This window comes from Heterocephalus glaber, unplaced genomic scaffold (assembly GCF_053883595.1).
Source record: "Heterocephalus glaber isolate CG9 unplaced genomic scaffold, H.glaber_assembly_v1.0 deba00000071, whole genome shotgun sequence".
NCBI lineage: Eukaryota > Metazoa > Chordata > Mammalia > Rodentia > Bathyergidae > Heterocephalus > Heterocephalus glaber.
The window spans coordinates 1,357,444-1,379,633 of NW_028258137.1; the positions used below are offsets into that span (position 1 = coordinate 1,357,444).

General features: G+C 54.4%; 1 long non-coding RNA gene across 19 annotated transcripts; it reads left to right on the plus strand.

The window, feature by feature from the left end:
• The first annotated feature begins 1,380 nt into the window (after positions 1-1,380).
• On the plus strand, positions 1,381-21,801 carry LOC147830578 (uncharacterized). 19 transcript variants are annotated; one of them, XR_015446273.1, is made up of 7 exons: positions 1,381-3,991; positions 4,354-4,520; positions 5,215-5,475; positions 7,758-9,748; positions 9,922-10,035; positions 10,125-16,937; positions 17,772-21,801. It is a non-coding gene; the product is annotated as an uncharacterized LOC147830578 (long non-coding RNA). The 19 variants fall into 19 exon arrangements; XR_015446214.1 differs by having other exon boundaries at positions 1,643-5,475; positions 7,758-8,196; positions 9,021-9,100; positions 9,511-9,748; XR_015446221.1 differs by having other exon boundaries at positions 1,643-5,475; positions 7,758-7,964; positions 8,094-8,196; positions 9,021-9,748.
• Positions 21,802-22,190: the final 389 nt, after the last annotated feature.

Consider the following 22,190-nt stretch of genomic DNA (forward strand, 5'->3'; position numbering starts at 1 on the left):
ATAGGAAGATCTCAGTGCTTACGAAGTCAATGGCCACTCTGTTTTATATCCTCCCAGAGGCCCGTTGGAAATTGCTCTGCCCATCCATCCTGGCTATGATTGACAGGTCATATATCCTGTTGATCAGCCTTCCTTTCATCTCAGGTCACATCCTGTTTCCAGCCAGCCTGCCATGCCCTAATCTCCTGCCTCATAGATGCAACCTATCTTCCTTCCCTCCTTTTTCTCCCTCCCATCCTTCCTTCCTGGAGGTCTAAAGAGACCATGATAGGAAAGAGTTAAGTCAGATTTATGTGACTGAAAAAATGACCCAGATAGTGCCTGTTCCTGGGAGGACTGACTACGCTCCCTGGAACAGTAGACATTGATAAAGAACAGAAGATCTTGAGAATGGAATTCACCGCTCCTAGCCAGATCTGGGAAGTCTAAACATTGCACTAAGTCTTGTATGCCTATTGGCACAGGGGCAGCTTTGTTTCAAATGATATAAAAGTAACAACAGTGGCAGGTGGCAGAGAGAGAGAGAGAGAGAGAGAGAGAGAGAGAGAGAGAGGGAGCTGTTACATGCTGGACTACTCTGCAAGTCTTGTCTCAGAAGGGAACCTCACTGTGGCAAGTGTTGCTTCCTGATCTGGTGATGTATTGTACCCTATGTTTGACTTTTTTTTTTTTTTTTTTTTTGCTACTGGGGATCGAACTCGGGTCCTTGTGCTTATGCAGCAGGCAGCGAAACCACTGAGCTAAATCCCCGGCCCTGACTTTCTAATTCCCTGTATTTCCATGGTCTTTTCCTCCATTCTAGTACATATTCATCATACATACTGATCACATTCATCATAGGGAATTTGTTTTTGTTTTTGTTTTTTGGTACCAGGGATCAAACTTGGGTCCTTGCGCTTGCGAGGCAGGTGCAGGAACCACTGAGCTACATCCCCGGCTCTTCCTCCATTCTATTAAACTATGTCAAATCTTGGAGTGATGTGTAGTGGCTTTCTTCACGGATCGAGCCCCAAAATCTGATTAAAGGTGTACCCCTGTTGGCAAATTTACCTTGTCAACACAAGTTTTCACTATGCTACCCAGGACAAAGCTCAAACTTCTAGGGTGGGGGGATCCTCCTGCTTTGGCCTCCCAAGTGGCTGGGATAACAGATGCATGGCACATGCACCTGCTGCATAGATACAAAATTTTAGTAAATAAAATCTCTCTGTATGTTAAAAGGATCATATGTCATGACCAAGAAAAGTTTAGACAGAAATGCAAAGTTTAGTATTAGAAAATCAACGTGGGCTGGGGATTTAGCTCAGTGGTTCCAGCGCCTGCCTTGCAAGCGCAAGGTCCCGAGTTCGATCTCCAGTACAAAAAAAGAAAAAGAAAATCAACGTAATTTATCATGTTAACAAATTAAAAAGAAAACAAAAATCATATGAGCATCTTAGATGTAGGAAAAGCATTTGACAAAATCTAACATCTATTTCTCATAAAAAAAACGCTCAAAAAAGTAACAACTTTCACAACAGGAAACAGGCGGGAAGGCCTTGTGCTTCTCCAGTTACCAAGGAAACAGCCGAGGGCTCCACAGTTCAGAGCCTTAACCACGGATTAGCTCAGCGGGTCAGCCCAGGGAGAGGGCCCTTCTCGCAGGGGCTGCCGGAAGTGACGCGTTTCCGCTCGCCGAGCCACACCCTCCGAGTGCTGGCTTCCGGTCGCGCGCCGAGCTCCCGTGCAGGCTGGGCGAGGGCTGCGGTGCGACCCGACGACCGCGCAGAGGCAGAGGAGGGCGCGCGAGCTCGCGGATGAGGGGCTGAGCGGGGCGTCGCGGCGGGGCGCTGGTCCGGTGATCCCGACAGTGCCGCGGGAGAGGCGCGCGCCAGCCGGGACACGCGGGCGAGCGTCACCGAGCGCGGAGGGCCGGGCTCCCGCGTTCAGGCCCTGTGCTGCTGGGCGTGTGTGAAGCGTGCCCGCGAAACCGTCCCAGTTTAAAAAGAGCACAGTTCGCGATTTGGCTGCATAGGTTCAGTGTACTGCCAGTGCTTATTGGCATTTTCGTTTATTTGTCCCAAACGTGTGCATGGCCCCGAGAAGGAAGGCAGACCCCCGAGACAGGTCCAGGTCCCAGCTCAGTGGTGTTTGCAGTGTTTGGCCGGGGAAGACTTGGCGAGGGCCAGGAAGTCCGAGGCGATGGAACAGGGCCGGGGACTCAGCTCAGTGGTGCCGCCGCCTGCTTCGCAAGCGCAAGGTCCCGAGTTCGATCCCCGGTACCAAAAAAAAAGCGATGGAAAGAACCACCTCTTGCTTCCCATTTAGACCTGCCGTGTGCAGAGCTGAGGACTGGGTGTAGACTTCACAAAATGAAGGGCGAATTTGTCCGACCTGTTACTACCTATTAGGTATTTCTAGGCCCAACTGAAGAGTCATGGTGTTTTGTTGTTGTTGACTTTGACAAAAACCACTTTTAAGTTGTTGACTGTCACAGAAGTAGCACAGACCATGCTTATATTTCCCCTTGAGATAGGGTCTTGATACATAGCTCAGGAGGGTCTTGAACTCACTGTGCACCCCAGGTTGGCCTTGAACTTGCAGGGATCATCCTCCCTCTGCCTGCCAAGTGCTGGAATTGCAGGTGTGCACCAACATGCCTGGCTAAATCATGCTTATTTTTTTGTGCCGGGGATCAAACTCAGGACCTTGCACTTGCGAGGCAGGTGTGGTGCCACTGAGCTACATCCCCAGCCCCTTAAATCATGTTTTGGTGAGTAACAGGCTAAGGATCCCTGGAGTTTGTTTGTTTTTTCCATCCCTGTGGTGGTCTCCGTGGTCCTCTCAATATCATGGTCTCCAACTGTGTCGTGACCAGGATGTCCCCAGCATGTAAAAAGTTGCAGGAAGAGGACAGGAGTGGGCTGGGGGCCTCCATCAGGGTGAAAGGCTAGGGAGGACCTGCTGGTGGAGGGAGTGTCTGGGAGAAGCGTCTGAGCACTCTTCTTCAGGGGCTGCAGCTTCTCAGGGGCTGAAAACAACAGAAGGAATCGTGTTGGTTCTTGCAGGAGCCAAGCTGAGCCCACACCCTGAGAAACCAGAACTAAAGGAGCAGATGGAAGAGAGAAAGTCTGCACAAGTGGAGGAAGAAAATCCCCCAGAATGGATAAGGTCATGGTAGACTAGGTGGAAAACAAAATTGGGGAGGAAAAGTTGGATAAGAAACTGTAGGGTGGGCTGGGATTTAGCTCAGTGGCACCACGCCTGCCTTGCAAGTGCAAGGTCCTGAGTTTGATCTGCAGTGTCAAAAAAAAAAAGAAGAAAGAAACTGCAGGGAAGCTGAGGATGGCGCATGTCCTCCAGCCTTCCAGGCACAGCCTGCACCAAGCAGTGCGGTCAGGAGGGAAAGGGATTCCACCGTGGATTCATGCGCCAGGTCAAGGAGCTCCCCTGGGTGGACTCAGAGCAGGATTATGTGGCCTGGAAGTGCCCAGTCCGAGGGAGGGAAGAGAGCACTGTGAGGGCCCGGCCCAGGCCCCAGGGACTAGAATCTGGAGCCGCCCTCATTGTAGGTGCCAGGCGAGTGTGAGGAGTGTGAGCATGGGGGGAATGCCTTGGCCAGAGAAGGTGGAGACCGCACCTTCAGCTGTTCTGCTGTGACTTAGGGAGGTGCAGGACGGGGGACTCCTGCCTCAGAACTAGTGAGATTCTTCTGTCCTCCTCCACTTGCAACCAGTGAAGATTTGGACACAGCATCTCTCACAGACTTAGTAATTGTTCAGGTTTTCTCACCCTGTGTTAAAACTTGGGAGTTTAGATAACAGAAAGACTTTCTCACTTTCCCAAAGCTCTAGAGGGAGAACACAAGCAGTTTGAACACCATGTGGCATTTACCCTGCAGTAGGGGTGTGGCAGCACAGAATGTGGTGGACAGGGCGGAGATGCTGTGCTTCGGGACAGGAGAGCAGCAGAGGAGGCCCTGAGCACAGTCCCATTTCACCAGAGCTTGCAGGTGGGCATCAGCAGGCGGGGCTGTGTGGGCAGGCTGCTCTCTCAGGTGGTGACGGTTTCCTCTGGAGAAGGAGCCTGTGTGTGACAGGACACCCAGGACATGTGGGCAGAAATACCTTTGCAGTGATGAGATGTTTGCAATCACGTCAGTGCTGTCATTGAGCAAGCACTGTTCAGATCCTTCTCCGGGCTGGGCCCTAAGCTGGAAACTGTGCAGACAGAGCCAAAGAAACTGTCATCCCAGCATCCCCAGAGCTCTCAGACTCGAAAAGCAGCAAGTGATGGGAAGGACTCGGACAAAGAAGCCGCTGCTGGGTGGGACTGCATCGGTGTTTGTGTTAATTCTCCATCTGGCTTCTGCAGCTGCCACACCTGTCTGAAGGTAATGACTGTGACCTCTCAAAATATCACCACCTCCTTGGCTCCAGGTTGGCTGAAGGCCACTCACATTGCTCAGGTCTGAGGATGCAGGTGACCTCATCAGTGTCCCCTGACCGTGTCCCTGTCAGCTGCAGAAACCAAGAGGCAAGGTCAGTAAAACTTACAGGTTTCTCCCTGCCATGTTACCCTCATGTTCTTGGCTCTGTCAGGTAAGAGCTTTTAAACTTCACTCTTCTGTCTGCATGAAGGCAAATTACATACTGGTCATATTCCTCAAACTGTAATACTTGTTTTATCCTCAAATTTGAAATAAAATAGGGTAAAAAATTAAGCCCTTCATATAGGGGTGTGTGAGACTAAAATTCAGGTTTTACGATGCTCAAGTGGTTGAAGAACATGTTTTTATTCTGCTAAAACAAGAATGAGCTAATACCCCTGCTGTGCTCCTCTTGTTGGCCTTATCAGATATAAAAGCTCTACTGAGCTCCAGAGCTTAGATCTGCAGCAGTTTAGCTCATGCAGTGCATTTGCTGCCCTGTGCTTAAAACACTGCTGGTTACACAGGGGACGCAGAGTTGGGCACGGCAGCCCTTAGAGGAGCTTCGCGTATTTGCACCAGGGTCACTAAGGACTGTCAGTACCTTCTGTGACAACATCTCTCGTGGACAGTGCTGAGCCCACTCTGGAGAAAGGGAAGAGGACAGTGACGGGGCACAGCCCTGGGCTCTCTGCCTCCCAAAGATTTAGGATGAAAGGACCCTGGGGAATCTCTTCGGGGAGTGTCCTCCAGGTGAGGGTTCACACACACTTCGCATGGCTCCCATCCCTGGTTTCCTTTCACAGATAATCGTCAGATTTAGCAACATCAGGAGGAGCCAGCCAGACATGGACTGCAGAGCCTCAGTTCAAGATGCTGCTGAGAAAGTGAAGCAGGCAGGAGTCAGTGCCGGAGAGGGGTCCATGTCGGTGTCGGGAGAGCGCATTGGTGGCCTTCAGCAGTGGTGGTGAATCCTGGAGAGACGTCTGTCCCCAGGAGTCCCCGATGACAGCTCCAGATGCCAGATGACTAATAGAACCACTCCCTTGTGTTGACCTCACAGGAAGGTGAGTCCTTCGCCCATTCAGCCTGCTGAGAAACATGGCTGTGACTCGGGAAAGAAAGAAAACAGACCCCGGTGTAAGTGACAGTGGAAAAAGCAGTTGTGTATAAAATGAGCAGATGATGGCAGGGAAAGGGACTTTGGTACCGCCGAGGAGCTGGCTCGGGTGAATGTTGTGTGTTAGAAAAGGGTGTGGGGTACAGACCTGGACCCGCTAGGCACTAAATTTGTAGCTGAGGGTCTGAAGTCATCTGCACTAAGTTTATCTTCTGCTTTTTCACCAATATACTTCTCTCGTGGAGGCCCGGGATTTCTTCAGAATCAGAGATCATCTGAAAAACACTGGCGTCCCATGGTGTAATTGGAGGATGGTGTGGGGTGAAGGTGGCCTCCTTCTCAGGTGTTGGTCCAGTCCCCGTCCTTCCCTTGGACATGGATGCTCTGTGGTCCAGGATCACACCTGTTGCCCCCCGAATGAGGAAGTCTGACCACTAACCTGGAAAGTGTTGGCCACGCGAGCAGAGCATCTCTGCAGAAGGTGCAGGCTCACGGTACCTAGGTGGGGATGGGTGCTGAAAAAGCCGCCCTCCTCAACCTCAGCCTTGGTGTCACTGGGCCCCATGACACATGTGCACTGAGGCTCATCACCAACCAGGCTCCTGCCCATGACTTACTGCGTTGGGCTCATGGGATTCAGCCGGTCAGCAGCTCTCGGTTAGCTCCCACACGCCTGTCAGTGGTGTCCAGTAACAGCTTCTGACGGGCCGTGTTTTGTTCCAGTCCCCAGTGAACGGAATGCAGACATATGAATACCATTCTGTTCACCTGTCTTCCCCAAACCGAAACTCCCAAGTATTCAAAGTTTGGTACTGAACGATTTTAAATCACGTTGACAGCTGGGAAAAGCTCTTGTGGGGCTAAGCTGTAATCCAGAAATCACAATTTAGTGGCATTAAAAAAGACAACCACAAAAAGCAACCCAACCGAGAGGAGGAGGCTAAGTGGTAGTGACGTCAAACTCAGCTATGGGAAAAGCCAACAGTTTTCCCACGGAGAGAGAAGTCACCAACATAAAAAGGACATACAGTGGCCGGGATAATATTGATGAATACAAAAAATTAAAGCCCTACTAATTTAGTAATGTCTCTGTGTCGTGTGACGCTCTTTGTTCTACACATTTCACGGGTTTAGAAATAATGGATGATGCCGGGCATGGTGGCACACGGCTGGCTGTAATCCCAGCATTCAGGAGTCTGGCTGAGGCAGGAGGATCTCCATGAGTTTGAGGCTGGCTTGGGCTACATAGCTAACCTGGAGGGGGTGAATATTCAGAGAAAAAAGTCCTGATAGTTTTTACACGTTTACATTTTCCTTAGCTTTACACTTTGGATGTCTACAAAACCCCCAAGAACTGTTTTAATGATAAAGAAATGGCAAAGTAACTTCCAGACCACCCTAAAGAAACTGTAAACTGTTGGGAAACAGTTTCTGCTTTGATGGTGTTAGACATGAGAAGTGTGAATGAGAAATATGCCTACTTTTTTTGGGAAAGCGGTTGTTGGGATCAGCCCAAGGGTGCACAGCCTTTGGGGGTGGTGGATGAGTGGGAGGTCCTCATATGATGGTGGGGACTTTCTGAAGCTACCAGGGGGCCTCGTGTATGAGCACAGCCTGGGCAGCTGGAAAGCAGGGAGGGGCTCCTTGGGATTCCGTGACATCCCAGCCTCCAATCTGCTGCCCTAACTCACCCGTTGCCAGGCACGCTGGGCCATAACTGCCTCACTCGTGTCTAGTCTGAGCCGCGGGCAGTACCTTCTGCTCTGAACTCGGATTCTGGATGCTTGTTTTTGTGTGTGTGTGGTTTTTTTTGGTACCGGGGATCGAACTCAGGTCTTTGCACTTGCGCCACATGCAGCGAAACCACTGAGCTAAGTCCCCGGCCCCGTGAATGCTTGTTTTTACGGTGAAATTCTCAGGTGTTGTGAGGTGTTGATCAACTTGTTCTCAACAGTGAGTTCATCAGTGTAGCTATTGTCCTTCATTCCTGATCCAACCGGTTTGATTTCCTTTTGGTTTTTGTTGTTGTTTTCTGAGACAGGGTCTTGCTATGTAGTTCAGGCTGGATGTGAACTCACTACATGGTCCAGGCTACCCTCGAACTCAGCAGTCCTCCTGCCTCAGCCTCCCAAGTGCTGGGATTACACACTCCCGAGTGCATCTGTCACCATGCCCAGCTCGATTTCCTTTGATTTTAACCCCAGTTATGTTTGGATTTCTTCTCCACAGTCCTTGGATGTACATCTACTGCTACCGAGGTCACCATGGCAGTACCACGCAGCCCCAGTCCAGGGGCTGAAGTGAATGTTGTGGAGTTCAAGGAGTATAAGTGCTCTTGGGTGGGAGACAATGAACTGCAATTTGAAGACCGCAGATCAAGTTCTGTTAGACCTGAAGCAGCTCTTGGCTCCCTGGACACCAAAGTGCAGAAACGTGGTGAGTTGTGTAGGTTCACAGTAAGCAGGATGATAAATGGTTCTGTTTTCTCTCCACAAATGAAATAGTTTCCAAAAGTGATTCTTTTCTTCACTTTATTGAAATTAATTTATCTTCCCGTATTTGTAGAAAGGCAGAAGTTGGTATCTTGCCCTCCATCTGGATGGAAAACTGGGGCTCAAAGCATTTACCAGTGTCTCCCAGTTCACACCAGGAGTGGGGTGGGACCCAGGTAAAAATCCCAGTTACCGATTCCCGTTGAAGGCAGGGAATGGTGTGCTTTTCTCAAGAATGGGTCAGGCCATTTCGGTTAGGACCCTCTGTGTCCCTCTCGGACCCTCCAGATGTGTAGCATCGCTCTTGGCCTAAGGTTCTGGGACCAGGGCCCTTGCCTTGCCCTGAAGCTTCCATGGAGTCTGAGTGGGCACAGCACCTGCTGGTTATGTTGGGGCAAGCTGGGGCGACAGGTTTCAGAGGAGCTGGGGGGCCGGGGTTCCGCTCCTAACTGAACCTATGGCAGCCACCGTTGTCACCACGGAGACCAGGGACTTGATTGGCAGTGGGGAAGACCTGCTTCGTGGACACAGGCTCTCAGGCATCCAGGAGAGCCGTGCCTGTCACTCAGTGGAGGGTGTGTCTGGGACAAGAGACTGTGGCCCCCGTCTGTCTCTCCAAGAGCGGGTGGACTAGGGAGGGGCTGGGCAGCAGGTCCAGGTGGACCTTGGGGGCCTGAGTCAGACTTGAGGCCGCAGGAGAGGCGGTGTGGAGGAGGCCAGCTGTGGCCCGGCCCAGGTCCCAAGCAGGGCGCCGCCTTCCCGTGCTGGGCCCCATAGCAGAGCGATCAGCCTGTGCAGGAGAGGGGCTGTGGTGACCAAGGAGTCAGGGACCAGCTGGACCAGCGCTGGGGAGGTGCTTTGGGGCTGGGCCGATGGGGGTGGAGCCCTGGCTCTCAGAACCATTTTGTTCTTTTCCAGTTATCTTTAATTGTTATTCTTCGTACTTGGTCATCTACTTGTTTTGCTTTTTGCTTTTATCTTGTTTTTTATTTGGAGACAGAAAGTCACCTTGTAGCCTGGGTTGGGCTTGAACTTGCAGCATTCTGCCTCCTTCAGCCTCCTGAGTGGCTAAGATTACAGGTGGGTCCAACTACACACAGCAGAGGATGAGGAGGAGGCAGAGGGGGAGGAGGGGAGGATTTTGATGACTTTGCCGATGCTGAGGATTGAACCTGAGCCCTTTGCACTGAGCCCCATCTGCAGCCCTTTTAATGTTTTCTTTGACACAGGGCCTCACTAGTTTGCCCAAGCTAGGCTAGAGCCTGTGGTCCTCCTGCTCAGGCTTCTGAGTGCTGGAATCACAGATGTGCGCCACCATTCCTAGTAGTTTCCCCTTTTAAAAATAGTTTTGGAGGGCAGGGATTTAGCTCAGTGGTTTCGCTGCCTGCTGCGCAAGCACAAGGACCCAAGTTCGATCCCTGGTACCAAAAAATAAATAAATAAAAATAAAAATAGTTTTGAAAACCTTTGAAATGACAATAAATTCACAGACTTGCAAAGACAAATGTGCCCTTCAGCCCGGCCAGTGGCAGCACCCTGCTTCAGGGCAGCTGCGTGCGAGCCAGGAAGTCGGTGGTTGGCGGAATGCACGGAGCATCCCCAGGTGCCAGGCTGCAGGCATGATGTCGCCTGCCTGCCTGCCGTGTTGGATCTTAACACCTATGACTCTCAGGAGACCCGACTGCTCTGTCGCCACCTCCTGGCCGGGAGGAGTTGTCCTGTTCACAGGTGAAGCGTGGGGTGCAGCCACGCGCGAAGTCACAAGGCCAGTGGGTAGTGGGGCAGCAGGGCCGCAGCGCTCTCCCTTCCACTCGTGCTCTCAGGGCAGAGGGCACAGCTGCGGCCGGGGCCCTCTCGGGGCTGAGCAGGCACGGGGCCTGCAAAGTCTCTGTGTCCAACAGCAGACGCCTGGGAGTGCAGCCACAGGACTACCCACAGTGAGGGGTTCCAGGACGGTGACGGGAGTGAGGAGCCAGGTCTGCCTCAGCCCACCAGCCCTGAGGAGCAGCTTCCGGGTAAGAACCAACTTAGTAAAAACAGTCCCTTCGTGCCCGGCCATGCTGGCACAGGCAACACCCAAGTCTTTTCTGGAACATTCTCACAGATCACAGAGAAGACAGGATCCCCTTCTGGTGGCCACAGTGCAGGACAGATACCACCTGTGACCCTCAGCCTCTCATGCTGTCCCTGGGGTAGGAATGTGGGCTGTGGCTGAGGAATGGGAAGACCCAGGTCCCCAAACTGCTCCCAGAGCTGCTGTCTCCTGAAATCCCACCATCACTCACTCTGCTGGGGCTTTATCATTCCTGTGTTCCCGTCCTCCAGCTGACCCGAGTGTCACTGGCGAGTGATGCCCTTGCGTCAGTGATGATGGAAATGAAAATCAAAGCACAAAAATTATAGAAAAAAGCTTTCTGTGAAAGTGACAGAAGATAATGGAGGTACAGCTCGACGAGGCCCTGCTGGTCCCCAACAAGGAAAGGAAGGGGAAGGAGGGAAAGGAAGGGAAAGGAGGGAAAGGAGGGAAAGGAAGGGCCCAGGGCGGGCGGCAGAGGGGCCACACTGATGCAGGTCAGCAGGGAGCAGCCCAGCGCGGGGCCCTGAGGTGGGCCAGGGTCTGCTCCACCATCACCTCAGGCCTGCTTTGGGGCCCTGAGGAGCCTCGTGACTCAAGGGCCGTGCGGTGCCGTGGAGCAACCTCAGGCTGCAGGGCCCGGTCTGGTCTGTGATCCCCGAGGAGTCCGGGGGATCCCAGGTTCTGGGCGACGGAGACTTCCGGGCCAAGCTGAACGTCTGGTGAATCTCTGATCCTGGCACCTGTGGACACCGGGCCAGGTCCGCTTGGGGCGTCCACCCTGTCCCGCTGCCTCAGACAGACCCCCAGGACCACCCTGCCTCTCTGCAGAGTTTCGAACAAGGAAGCTCAGCTTTGATCTGCTTTTGGTCACCTCCAGGGCATGCGTAGGCCTGCTGGTCACGGATCTTAGCAGAAACACCTTGTAACTTCCTGCTGGCCTCGGGAGAGTGCAGGCCCTGCTTTGCATGAGTGACGGCCTGGGCCCAGGGCTGTGTGTGTGTCCCGTGCGGGTGCTGGTGCCTGTGGTCCCTGTCCCTGTGTGGGTCCCGGACTCTGTCATGAGCAGGAGGCACTGTCACCAGACTGGCTCTGAGGAGGTCCTGAAACTGAAATAAGGACCCTAACCCACCGTATTTGTAGAGTAAGTTCGCAGGTTCACTGACTCCCATCGCAGAAAAAATTTTCAGGCCGCATCCACAAGAGGCATGGGGCCGGGGATTTAGCTCAGTGGTTTCACCGCCTGCTGCACAAGCGCAAGGACCCGAGTTCGATCTCAGGTACCAAAAAAAAGTAAGAGGCGTGGGAAGGGTCCATTAGGCAGAAATTAAAAGGTACTCCATGTCAGGTAAAAGGGCCAAAGACCAAGACCAGACCAGGCCACAACAAGCCTTTATTAGGGGAACAGATCTGCCGGGCTGTCTCTGAACAAAGGAGAGACAAAAGCAACATGGCCGGGGCAGGGAGAGTCTTTTATAGAGACTGGGGTGGGGTGTGTAGGGGCTGAGGCGGGGTTGAGTGAGGGAGTGACTAGGGAATGGAGGAGTCAGTGATGTCACTAGGTGGTAGGAGGTGAGCGAGTATTCGGTTACTCTCTAGGCGGGAACAGGGGCATAGTGGGAAGAAGGGTTTGTTCTTTGGTGGGAGCAACCATCTTGGCATGACGTCACACAGGAGGGGGCAAGGCACCATAGGAAGAGGGCAGCTACTGTCCATAATAGCTGCTGAGGTGGTGGGAGACCTATCACTTCAAAGAAATGGAGAGTGGCCCCTCAAGAGAGGGCATCTCAAGCCGGAGCCGGGCGTATGTACGGGTCTCGGGGTGCCCAGGATGAGCGCACCTGCTGTGTGTCAGGCTCCCATCTGGCAGCCGTGTCAGAGTGCAAGGCATTCCCATCCATCTGAAGGTGAGATCTGCTGCCCACCAACACTGCTGCTTCCTTCAGGATAGAGGAAGTGCAATTTAAGGTGAAAAGCACAGGCCTGGAGCCCGATGTACAGGCTTCCTGAGTCCTTCAGACCTCTAGGGATGTTTCTGAGTGAGTTTCCTATCAAGGAAAAGGGCTTGAATAATTTTTTGTCCTGAAGCTGCATGGTTTTTTAAGGCACAATTTTAAACTCCCTATTTCCTTGTCTCTTTTTTGCCCATTTAAAATGTTTTTCTGTCCTACCTCAGCACCTGTGGGCTGCAGTGGCCTCAGGGCCATGACAAGTGATGGGAGAGAACCAAGGGTGAGGAGTCACAGAGGGTTCCTGGAGGAGGCCTCCGAGCTCAGTTGCTGAGCAGCACTGTCCTGGGGCTGCTGGCAAAATGACCACAAGCTCAGAAAGGGAGCAAGTGCTCCGGGGCCTGGAGCAGCAGCGAGGGGCCCTGTGTGGCCTCAGGCACCTCTGGGATTAGTGGAGCCCTGGCAGGGAAGTCTTCTGCCCAAAGCCTGGAGCGCAGAAAATGCCTGGGGGGAAAAGTGTCCCGGCCACCTGGCGGCGTGTGCAGAGGGGACAGAACCTGCAGCAGCACCCTTCAGGTGAGGGGGAAAGGGAGGAGCAGAGAGAGGAAGAGGGGGACAAGAGGGGAGGACGGGAGACTTATCGGCCCACCCCTCCCAGGCCGCGCTCTGGCTGACGGGGACAGACTGACACCAATGCAGCCCAAACCTGCAAGCCACAGCAACGCAAAACCCCATAGAAAAGCCAGGCAACCAAAACACGCTGACCCACCGTGTGGCCCGCCGGCTACTGACCTGGGTACCGGGGCTCCTGCCCCAACCTCAGGACAGGTGTGGGCATCCTGCTCTGGGACAGGACTCTGGCCCAGTCCGCACTGCCCCTGGGGCCTGGTGGGACAGGCGACACTCCTGCCCAGGAGGCCAAGGACCAGCTGCCCTGGCCGGGCAGGGAGACAGAACCGTGTCAGTCAGGTGACCGTAACTTCGCTGGTCACACGTCGGGCTGAGGTGCATGTTTGCGTCCTCTCCTCCGATGACTTTGTGGAAAGACGCCGGGGAACCACCATGCCCACTGACGGTGGGTCAGCAGGGACGTGGGGAGGAGCTTCCTGCTTCAGCACCCAAGCCTCTTTTGATGTGAGATCAACGAGGTTTGTTAGGAACACTTGGAAGTAAGACGGAGTCCACAGAGCGGTGTAAGGACTGAATTTACACCCCGCCCCCGCTGCTGTGTACCCCTCATCCTGCGGGGGTTACGTTCGGACATTAAACCAGATCTGAGCATTGCTGGGTCACCTTCACCCACTTGGGCACACGGCACACAGGCAGGTCGCAGGAGGATGCTGAGCGGTTGGTTCTAACACAACCTCAGGGCCACCTAGTCTGCAAGGTCCACGTGGGAACTGTCAGAGCGCATCTCCTGTGGGGACCGGGACTGCTCCAGCCTAGTCCAGGTTTTGCGTGGTGGGCACTTTCACTAGAGCAGTGGTTCCCAAAGTGGGTCCTGGTGACAGAGGAAGTGATACCGGAGATGAAAGATGAAATATTACATCTCCCAACCTGTTAGATGTCGGATATGCCAAGCTTGTGTTCTCTAAAAATCGAAGAATGGATTCTGGGAACAATGGAGGTTAGGGATAGGAAGATATTTATTGATAGGAAAGCTCCTGAGAGGCAGGAGGGGTCCTGAGTGGGTAGCCAGGGACCCCAATCTATGGGGGAGTTTTATGGAGTAAATCCCACAGGGGTACAACGTGGGCCACTGGGCCGGGGATTTAGCTCAGTGGTTCCACTTCCTGCCTCACAAGGTGGGCCACAGCCATGGTCAACCAATGAGGTTACAAGTACAGTCACAGCCGGGCGTCATGGTGCACACCTGTAATAATCCCAGCACTCTGGCTGGGGATTTAGCTCAGCAGCACCATGCTTACCTTGAAAGTGCAAGGTCCTGAGTTTGATCCCTGGTACCAAAAAAAACAGAAAATGAGGCAGTCACACGGGAGCAGCTTCCGTTCTTACATTCAATGCCTGTGTGCCCTAAGCAGGTGCTGGCTCCTGAAGGAGGCCGAGGGCTGGTGTGAGCAGGTCAGCCTTCCAGGAAAAGTCATGGGCTCTGGAGGCGGCCTGTCTCCACCTGTCACTGCCCCAGGGACCCCTGAGCCTAAGCCACCAGGACTCTAGCAGGGAGGTGAGCCCTTCTGCAGCTTTGGGGAGGGCAGGGTTGGGGTCCATGGGCACCCTCTGCTCTGGCTCTGGGAGGAGCTGGGTCCCTGAGCAGGGAGGCTGTAAGGCAGTGACTTGGAAGACAGGAAGAGAAGTGAGCGGCCATGGCCTGGAGCAGTGCTTGATTGGCCCCTGAAGCAGTGCCAGGGACAAAGGGGGCTCTGAGCCGAAGAGCGCAGTGTCCCTGAGGATCCCTGGAAGGTCCTCTTCCAGTCCCAGTGGGGAGACCGAGGCACGAGCAGTCGACAGGGCTGGGTGCCCTGGACACCTGGGGAGGTGGAGGGTGGGAAACGTGGCCTGGGTTCTGAGCAAAGCCAAGGCCCCGTTGGCCTCAGGTTTGGTTGTTGTCCCAGGCGCCGGAAACTGGAGTCACGTGTTGTGCATTTAAATGAGAAGCAGACTCAAAAGCTCTGCGTAGGTGGGAAATGGAGCGGGGTAGTAGAGACTGTTCCTTGCATGCACGTGTGCAGGGTACATTTCCCACTTTCCTTCACCACAGGGAATCACAGGTGTTACACTTGTAGAGGAAAGATGCCAAGCTAAATATGGCAAAAGTGAGGGGCTATTTCAGGGATTCATGCATGGAATTCTATTTTTTAACTGTGTTTACATGAGGCTGGGTGTAGCTCAGTGGTAGAGCACATGCTTAGCATGTGCTCGGCCCTGGGTTCAAATCCCAGCTCCAAACATGAGTTGTATTTGCTAGGCTGCCCACCGAAAAGGCCTAGGAACAGCGGCCACCTCCGCAGCTCAGCACACAGCTTGCAGTCTTGAGGTGCCACTTCCCACATGTGACATTGGTAAAGCACAGAGTTTTGAGGAAAAGCTGGCTGCAGGGCTGGAAATGTACAGATGAGATGAGGCTGGAGGGTTTCAGCATAGCAAATAGCAAGGAGACCAACCCAGAGAGACCCTGCCCAAAGATGAGCCGTGTGAGCTTCCGTAAGAATGACTCAGCAAGTGGACAGCCAGGTTTCTGAGTTTTTGTTCTTGTTCTGTGTGCATGTGTGTGTTACTGGAGATTAAATCCAGGGCCTTCACACTGAGCTACACCCTAACCCTTTTTTAAAAATTTTGAGACAGGGCCTAAAATGCCCAGGCTGTGCTCGAAGGTGCAATACTCCTGCCTCAGCCTTCCAGAGTACTGGGATTACAGATGTGGTCCACCATACCCAGCTCAAAAAACGGTTTTTAAAATTAGTTGATCATAGGGCTGGGGATTTAGCTCAGTGGTACCACTGCCTGCCCTGCAAGCACAAGGACCCAAGTTTGATCCCTGGTACCAAAAAATAAAAAATAATTTTAAAAAATTTAGTTGATCATCTTCAGAGGATGAGGAGGAGCTATTACATTGCTTGAAATCTAGTAACAAGAGGCAGGAATCAAGTGATTATGCCATCTGTATTGGTCACCTTTCCATTCTGGGACAAAATCTCTAATACCTGCAAGTTAATGGAGGAGAGGTTTATTTAGCTGATGGTTTCAGAGGGTTCAGTCCATGGTCAGCTGGCTTTGAGGCAGGATCATGGTGGCAGAAGGGTGTGGTGGACGGCAGCAACTCAGATTCTTCAACCCCAGATGGGAAAACACAGGGCCCAAGCCCAGCACAAGCTGGCCAACCCTGTGAGTGCCACTGGGAAAGCCAAAGACAGCAGGACATGATGAACTTCAGGGAGTGTGGCCTGCAGAAGGCACATGCAGAGCCCTGCAGGACAGCTGCTGAGATGCAGCAGTGTAAGAGTTTGTGCTGTGGGCAGAGTAATGGTCCCCAAAAGATGCCGGTGTCCTCACGCTGGAACCTGCGTGTCACCCTCCGTGACAGAAGGACTGTGCACATGTGATTGAGTTGAGTGTGAGCAGGGAGTGGCCCAAAGTAGTCAGGAGGCTCCCAGTGAGGGAGAGGGGACGGCAGAGTCAGAGGAGCAAGGGTGGCCCTTAGGAAGTGGGGCCGGAGCCCGGGGACACAGGCCCCTCTGGAAGCTGGAAAAGCCGAGGAAGCAGCTTCTCCCTCTGAGCTCCACCCCAGCCCTGCCCACACCTGGCACCTTGGTTTTGTTTTTTTTTCTGGTACCAGGGATCCAACTCAGGACCTTGTGCCTGCAAGGCAGGTGCAGCACCACTGAGCTAAATCCCCAGCCCCTGGCACCTTGATTTTAGCCCAGCGAGACTGCTCTGGACATCTGCCTCCACAACAGAAAATCTGTTTGTGTTTTCAACTCAGACATTTGCTTTTTTTTTTTTTTAAGTTGTTTAAGACAGGGTCTCGCTATATACATTACAAGCTGGGCTTGAACTCCCAGGGATCCTCCTGTCTCAGGCTCCCGAGTGCTGGGATACAGCTGTGCACTTCCACACCTGGCTTTCAACCCAGCATGTTTGCAGCAGCCAGGAACCCAGAGGTCAGAGAATGAAGGACACAGCAGGTGAGCTCCATGCCCAAGAGCACCCCCACCTCTGGAGGGCCAGCACCCCAGGCTGCCGTGTCCCCCGGGAGACCCAGTGCCCCTTTCCAGTGTCTGCCTCCCCTTCCTGCCTCAGCGTCCTGAGCAGTTTCACCGCTTGCCTTCAGAGCGTCCTCTCAGGTTTCTTCTGGGCAAACCCAAAACAAGACCAGGAGAAGGCCAGGAGTGGGGGAGACACCACCGCCCCAGCCTACCCAGGCCGTCGGGCTCAGGTTGGCTCCCACCGACTGTTGGGTGGAAGGGGAGACGCGTGGGGACCTGCTGTCTCCAGAGGGAGGGTGACGGTCGGGCTCCCCTCGCAGCCCCCAGTGCTGTTTCCTAGCTGTCCACACTGGCCCTTTCCCGCCTCGCTCAGCCCAGAGCCCCCCGCCCTTCTGCCAAGCACCTTGCCTGCTTCGTACCCTGGACTCGGTTTCTCACGGATGCAGCCCCAGACACTAGTGTTATCCAGTCACTCACACAGCTCAGGTGTCCTGAAGGCACGCACAGGTCCCCTGCAGAGGAGCCAGGGCCAGCTGGCCAAGTGGGGAAATTTTATGTTTTTAAAGTTATTGTATGTATCTCCTCATGCCGGGCAGGGACCAAAGATCATACCGAATTGTTTTTCCATTAAAACAAATTCATGAAATACTTGGGACACAAAGCATAGAATGTAAGACAGGGTCAGGTGTAGTGGAGCATGGCTGTAATCCCAGCACTCAGGAGGCTGAGGCAGGAGGTTTGCAGGAGTTGGAGGCCAGCCTGGGCTACATAGTGAGACCCTGTTTCAAAGAACTCACACTGGGACACCCATGACCCTGGTGCCACGCAGGTCCCAGCACAGCTGCTGGGCTCCCCGATGTCCTGCTGGTCGGGAAGGGCCCGATTCTCTTGTGGCCACCCTGCCGTGTCCGCCCGGTCCCCCGGCCAGTAAGGTCCTGGGGCCCTTGCCTCTCCTGTAAGCTCCACCACCTGGTCCCTTCCAGGAAGGGGAGGCTCAGGGGCAAGGTACCAGGTCCCAAGGTCCAGGAAAGGTTGACCTGGGCCTGGGATTTGCGCCCCCCCAGCTTTCCCAGGGGAGCTTCTGACTCAAGACCTCCTGGAGGGAGGAGGAGGCCACCACCAGGGCGTCGCCTCCAGATGGCTGGGAGCAAGTGACTGATTTCCTGTCCTCAGCCAACAGCCTGGGAGCTTGCACAACTGCCCCTCTCAAGCACCGGGCATCCAGGACTCTTCCACCCACTGCGACCCAGCTCTCTGAAAGCCCGGAGCCTCCGGGGAGACTGTGTCCTTGGAGTCCCTGTGGAGCGCTGTGCAGGGACATTGCCGCCCGTGCCCCACGGATCTGATCTTTCTCCTCGGGCCTGAGTGTTCTTAGAGGGTGGAGACCCTGGAGGCAGAGCAGCATGAGGCCAGGGAGGGAGCAGACCCAGGGCCTAACACCCCTCTTCCTGACTGTGGCCGTGAGCCAGTTCCTCAACACTGAGCCTGGACCCTGTCTCAGGCTGGTTCCTGGAAGAGGTCCTGGGACAAAGACCTGTGTGCAGGTGACGTATTACGCAAGTCACCCCAGCAGCAGCCACCCAGCAGTGAAGGAAGCAGCATGGAACGGCTCCAAGCTCCACCCAGCCATGCAGGCGAGTCCACTGCCTCCACTGCCACCGAGGAGGCTCTGGTCCTGGGGGCGGGGTGGGCACTTCAGGGCCTGCACTTCTGGCTGAGCAACCAGGAGCCAGGTTGGCCTCCAAACCCTTCAGGGAGGTCTCCACCCCAAGAGGGAGGAGAGGTCCAGGGCCCTGGGTCTGCTGCCGTCTCCTCTGCTGCAGAATGGGGAGGCTGAGCACAACTGAGGGTTAGCTGTGAGGACCAGCGAGGCAAAAGCTAGCTCAGAGCCTGGCCCCGCTCGGCAGCACTGTCCGCTGCACTGTCGCCGGCCTCAGGCTCCCCGCCACAGGCCAGGTGCTCTCCAAATACTTAGCGACTGGATGGACCAGCCTCCCTGCGTGTTAAACCAGGCTCACGGTGCCCAGCCCGTGGCTGCCCAAACGGAGTCAAAGTCTCTTTGTGTCCAGGCTGGTGGGGACAACAGCCAGGCCCAGCCACGGCGGGGCCCAGGGACCTTCTCCAAGGGGCCTGACCGTGTCCCCGTGGTCACTGTCCTGGCTCCCCTCCCTCACCGTGAACCATGCGCTCTGTGCACCATGGCCGCAGGTCTCCTTGTCCTCAGGCAGGCTCTGTGTGCCGGACACTCTCCTGGGTGCTGGGAACACCGGAAGCAGAGGGCTCCCCTTCCCCCTGGAGCTGAGGGCCCTGGGGGCAGGCGGCAGGATGACAGGTCCCACCACCTGTGGGTAGATCTCTGAAGAGGGCTCTGCAGAGCGGCGGGAGTGAGACAGAGGGGGAACTGTTTGTTTTTTGTGTTTATTTTTAAATAATGGGGGGTTCTCAGGAGGCTGCAGACACTGTGGAGAGGTCCTCGGTTTCCCCAGTGCTTCCACCATAGGTGGCTGCCGCGCATCAGCCAGGACGGCGCGTGTCTCCGGTGTGAGTGCACGGTGTTGTGCTGTTCGACATTGTCACACATGGCCACCACCTCCATCGACAAGCAGGAGCGTTCGGTCGCCACCTGGGTCTCCCCGCGCTGCGCCTCCATCCGCACACCCGCGGCCCTGGCTGTGGCAGCACCAGTGTCTGCAGCTCTGCTGTCTCAACGAGAAGCCGGTGTGTGGCCTGATGCACAGACACCCTTCACTTGGTTCTCCGGGCGCCCTCTCTCCCACACCCCACCTCTTTCCTTCACCCCTAAAACTTTCAGGGTGTGTTTCCCAAACCCAGGGGCCTCTCCTACATAACGAGAGTGCAATGACCAGGGGCAGGGAGCCACATCTGCGCAGGACTCTCATCCCCAGATCTTCCATCCACTGCCTGTCCCTCATGCCCTTACGGCAGGCGACAGACGCTTTCTCCCTGCCCAGGACCAGGGCCTGGGTGACCAGTTGACCTTGGTGGCGATGGCCGGCTAGTCTTGTTGACCTGGAGCGTCCCAAGCCTTCCTCACCCCTGTCAGGGACATTTTTAAAGACAGTTCTCTTCCTGGTGCCCCTCTCTGGGTGCACCTCCATCGATGAGACTCCCGTCTAGCTTTGTGGCAGGAACACCCCAGGGGCGACACCTAGGTCATACCGGGGACACGCATGTCATTTGTGACTTGCTAGTGCAGGATCGTGGATCTCGTGGTGAAGCAGGCGTCCCCACTGTGAAGCGACTGCTTTCCCTTTGTCACTAACGAGTGTCCTGTGGGTGCAGCCTTGGCGATCTTCCACATAGCCTCTTTGTCCTCCAGCTTCCACCTGCTTCTCAGCCACAGAACTTCGTATTGACTCAGTAGTGACCTGGAGGGAGGAACGGGGCACCGCATGCCAGTGGCGAAGCACAAGGGAGCAGCTCAGGGCGGCGGGCATGTGCTGGGGTGGGGTGCTGAGGAAAGCTCCCGGGGAAGGGGCCCGTGCCCCGGATGGGAAGAGGGGCAGGTGGGGGCAGAGAGACCTGCATGTACTGAGGCCCTGAGGCCAGACTGTGTCCGAGTGACAGCCCGGCGTGGGGCTGCAGCAGGGGAGCAGTCTGGTCTGCCTGGTGAAGCAGCATCCTGGCTCTGTACCCCGGTGCAGGGAGAAGGCGCCAGAGAGGGGGTGTCATGATGGCTGCCAGTGTGGTCAGCGGTCCTGGGCATATCCAGCTGTCCCCTGGTGCTGAGGAGGTGGACGCTGCTCCAGGAATAGGCAGGGTGTGGGGCCTTCGCTTTCCAGACCTTTGGGCCCAGAGTGCCGGGGTGTGGTCCAGGAAGAGCCTCAGGGTGCCAGGGCAGGCTCAGTGGAGGGCGAGGCCAGAGGAGGCAGCAGCAGCCTCTGCTGTGGCGTGAGAATGAGAGAGAATGTGCCTGATCTCCTCCCTCAGAGCCACTGTGGCTGTGACAGCACGGGACGCGGGCAGTGACACGGAGCTCTCTGCCCCTTGGTTGGGGGCTCTGAGGTCTCAGCTGCAGGGAGCTGAGGCCAGGACATCCCACACCAAACCAGGGCTGGGGCAGGCTGGATGCTGTCCTGACACTTCCTCGCCCCACCTCGCAATGCCACCCGTAGGCACAGCCGGGCTGGGGCCATCTGGGCACAGGCACCTTGGAGGCGTAAGGGGACCTTCTCATCCTGTCACAGCGCCAGCCAAAGCCAGGCCCTGAACTCTGTCCAGCTTCCCAGTCAGATCTTCACTCTCATCCATCCATTCACTCTTCCTTCGTTCAACAAATAGTATCCAGTGCCTACTTCTAAAACATTCTTACGGAAATAAGACAACATTGACCTTTTTAGGGTAAGCTGATGCAGCCACCATGGAAATCAGTATGGAGAGTCCTCAAAACACTAAAACTAGAAATTGCATTTGGCCCATCTATTCCCCTTCTAAGTATTTTCCTGAAAGAATTAAAGACATTGTATTACAGTGATCCATGAATACCCATGTCTATAGCAGCACAGTTCATAATAGATAAATCTTGGAAACAACCTATATGTCCATTAACAGGTGAATGGATAAAGAAATTGTGCTATTTATACACAATGGAGTACTACTCTGGCATAAAGAAGGATAAATTTGAGTCATCTGTAGGAAAATGGATATACCTTGAGACCATAATGTTAAGAGAAATAAATCAAACACATGAGCTTAAATATCACATGGTTTCTCTTATATGAGAAACCCAATATATAAATAAAGTACAAAATAAAAGACAGTTAGAAAACAAAAAGAGAGGGAGAAAAGTTATAGCCAGCATGGCCAATGTATCTAAAAGTGTACCTCGATTCAGTAAAACTGACTTCTGTGTTTTATATGTTTTTTGGCCTGTTTAGCCATTAATCTGTGTTTATGATAATTAACTTGATAAAGATTTATAAAATAAATGAATCTGATGCTGGCAAAAAAAAAATTTTCAAAGCGGGTGGAGGGGAAGGAGGAAAGAAGAACTGGGATGTTACACATGGACCAATTCTCCAGTGAAGGTAGTCATGTTCTGCAAACGGGCACCAATAAAAATAAATAAAAACACGACCGCCTTTCCCCGAGGCGTGCGGCTTGGTGAGTTGAGACACAGACAAGACAGAGCCCTGCAAAGTTCCAGAACACTCTGCTCACCCCGACGAGACTCCCGTCCCCAGCTGCCCCCAGCTGCCGCCAGCCCCAGGCAGCCTGAGTCGCCCTGGTCTGTGGACTTGCCCGTGCAGGACCATTCCTGGAAGGCAGAACGTGGGCCCCCTTCCTGGGTGCTCTCCCAGGTGTCTGTGCTGGGGCCTCAGTGCTTCCTGGCACGGGGGCAGCTCGCTCCGTGGCCAGGCCACAGTCTCTCTGCCGACGGACACCCAGGCTTTGAACACCGTGCCTCCCTGTACGCTAACAGCTATGTTGGGAGCCGCCAGCTTCTCAGCAGCCCTGGGCTA